Genomic DNA, 3,418 nt, shown 5'->3' on the forward strand with positions numbered 1-3,418 from the left:
TAAAATTTTTCTCAGGGATTAAAGTTATGCATACACCTCATGGGATGTGGATGCTATAGAAACAATATGCACAAAATATGTTGGAGAAGTATGGCATGCTAGAATGCAATGTCAAGATTGTGGGAGAGAAGGAAGGAGTCTCACTTGTAGCTTTCTTGCTTGCACAATGGGGGAATACACACAAAAGGTGGAGGCTGAAAACAGTTTTCCTCTTCTTAGTTGTGTAAGCCAAAAGAACTCAAGTACAAAGAAATAGAAGAACCCTATATATGGGTCTCAAACCAAACTCAACTAACTAAGGTGGCATACTAACTGAGCCACGAACTAGAGTAGATAAGGATAGCTATCATGTAGCTATTATTCATGGGCGGTGTACCAACCGCGTCTGCAACTGACAAGTCGGTGACATAAATACACAACGGTCACCCTGGCGTATCACGAGTGGAGCTCGATATCTCAACACTCCCCCTCGAGCTCAATCCCAATTCCTGCACACCAAGCAGGACTCTGAACTTGCGCAGCTTCTCTGCACCCAATGCCTTCGTGAATATGTCAGCTACCTGATCCTCTGTGCTGACATAAACTAGATCAATAAGACCTAGTAAAACCCTCTCTCGCACATAGTGATAATGCACCTCAATGTGCTTTGTTCTAGCATGATAGACTGGGTTATTTGCCAAGTGTATACTACTCATGTTGTCACAATAAATGACAACTGGCCCATCTGTAGGCTGATGCATATCATAAAGTAGCTTATGCAACCAAGCTACCTCACATGCAGCCATTGTTGCGCCCCTGTACTCAGCCTCTGTGCTGGATAAGGCAACTGTAGGCTGTTTCTTGCTGCTCCAAGTGACTGCAGCACTCCCAAAAGAGAACACATATCCACTAGTAGATCGTCTATCAGAAATGCTACCAGCCCAATCAACATCAGTGTATCCATGCAACTGTATCTGAACCCCAGTCTCATAAAATAGTCCATACTGCAATGTGGACTTCACATACCTGAGTATGCGTCTAGCCGCATCCAAATGCGGTTTCCTTGGAGCCTGCATAAACTGACTTACCAATCCAACAGCATAGCTCAAATCTGGCCTAGTAATAGTCATATAAATCAAGCTTCCTACTATGCGTCTGTACATAGTAGGGTCTTCCAAAAGCTCACCTATATCTGCGCTCAGCTTCACATTCTTCTCCAAAGGAACTGAAATAGGCTTACAGCCTGTCATCCCATATTTGGACAGCATGTCCAATCCATACTGCCTCTGCAAGAGCTGTATCCCACTTGGTGATCTAATCACCTCAATGCCCAAGAAATAACGCAGCTCTCCCAAATCCTTCATCTCAAAATTTTGCTTCAATAGCATTTTCACATGAAGGATATCTTCATCACTGTCACCTGTCATAATCAAATCATCAACATAAATGACAAGTAGCATAATACCTTTCTCTGTTTTTCTCACATAAAGTGAGAAATCTGCCTTGGAAATATGAAAACCAATAGTGACAAGATACTGTCCTATCTTGTCAGACCATGCTCTAGGTGCTTGCTTCAAGCCATACAAGGCTTTCTTCAACCTGCAAACAAACTCAAGATGAACAGCATGCACATAGCCTGGTGGCTGCTCCATATAGACCTCTTCTTGCAAATCACCATGCAAGAAGGCATTCTTTACATCCATCTGATGTAAAGACCATCCCTTTGATGCAGCCATAGCAATGACTGCTCTTATGGTTGCCATCCTTGCAACCGGACTGAATGTTTCTTCATAGTCAATGCCATATGTTTGTGCATACCCCTTGACTACTAATCTTGCCTTGTATCTGTTCACAGAACCATCTGCATTGTGCTTCACCTTATAAACCCACTTACAACCAATTGCATTCTTACCTTTAGGCAAAGGTACTAACTCCCATGTAGCATTTGCTTCCAAGGCATCCATTTCTTCATCCATGGCTTTCTCCCATTTTTCTTTTCCCATGGCTTGCTCAAAAGAAGTGGGTTCTGGTTCCTGTATCACTTTGACCATATATGCATAGTGAATGGCTGTAAATCCATCATATTTCAGCCTATCCACAGGATACCTAGCTCTCGTAGACCTACGCAAAGTAGGTTCACTCCCAGGTGCTCTCAAAACATCCCTGGTCTTCCTTACTCCAGGTGTAACAATAGAAGGAATACCCAACTCATCATCAATGCTCTATTCTGAGCCACTGGATTCACCATCCACATAAGAGTGACCTGCATTCACATCAAACATGGGCTGATCAACCTTCTCTTTTCCTTTTCATGATACTTGTATACCACTATCTGCATTGCTTTGAGAAGATTCTCCTGATCTCAATCTGCCTGTCCATGGCGAAGAATGTGAACCACTGCTAGAGGACGCTCTAGGTCCACTAATATTTTGTGACTGCTGCTGTGAATTTCTGTGCAGCATTACCATTTTGTGCATCTACATCATCAATCACATTTACTGGTTTATACCAGCTACTCATCTCATCAAAAACAACATCTCTGCTCACTATAAACTTACGAGTAGAAGGGTTATAGCATCTATACCCTTTTTGCTGCAGAGAGTAACCAATAAAGATGCACTTCTCAGCTTTTGGATCCAACTTGGATCTCAACTCATTTGGCACATGTACATAGGCAATGCAACCAAAAATTTTCAAATGAGAAATATCTGGTTTCCTACCAGTATACCTCTCCTCTGGAGTCATTCCATGTATTGCTGCAGTGGGAGTCCTGTTCATTATGTAGACTGCTATAGCAACTGCTTTAGCCCAATAAAAATCTGGCAAGTCTTTTTCATTGAATGTTCCTCCCCCCTCCCCTCCATGTGACCTAGTGTTAGAGAGGGGGAGTTGGTTATAAGGTTAAAAAGCTTAATAATATTTTAAGAAAAAAAAGAAAAAAGAAATCCATCATCGAATAAACCAAGTGTCAGCTCAAGTTAGTGCCACCCTCTCAGAGTTATCCCCATCTTATTCTCCCTTGTAATCATAGCTGCGTGTTACCTACAACCTTCGATTACACCAAGAAGCTCGATGCTATCGATCATTATATGCATTGATGAGGTTGAAACCTCCATGCTACCACTTACCACATAGATAAGGCCATTATTAGCCTTAGCTAAGGCTATAAAAACCTTGGCAAAAGGCTAGCCAATATTATTATGCATGCTCGTTGGTGCAGAATGAGAGAGAGAGAGAGAGAGAAAGAGAGAGAAGAAGAAGGAGGAGGAGAATAGGAGAAGTGGGGAAGAAGAGAAGAGAGGAGGAGGAGAAAAGAAGTGGAAACACTATAAGATACATGCATCATACCAACGTTCAAAGCAACAAAAATATTCACACAAAAAAATTTGCCCTCGACGTCGCTAAACACGTCGATATTAGTGACTCCATAGAACCATCA

The sequence above is a fragment of the Lygodium microphyllum genome, chromosome 25 (genome assembly GCF_053477565.2).
Source record: "Lygodium microphyllum isolate KBCC chromosome 25, Lygodium_microphyllum_v1.1.10, whole genome shotgun sequence".
Classification (NCBI taxonomy): Eukaryota; Viridiplantae; Streptophyta; class Polypodiopsida; order Schizaeales; family Lygodiaceae; genus Lygodium; species Lygodium microphyllum.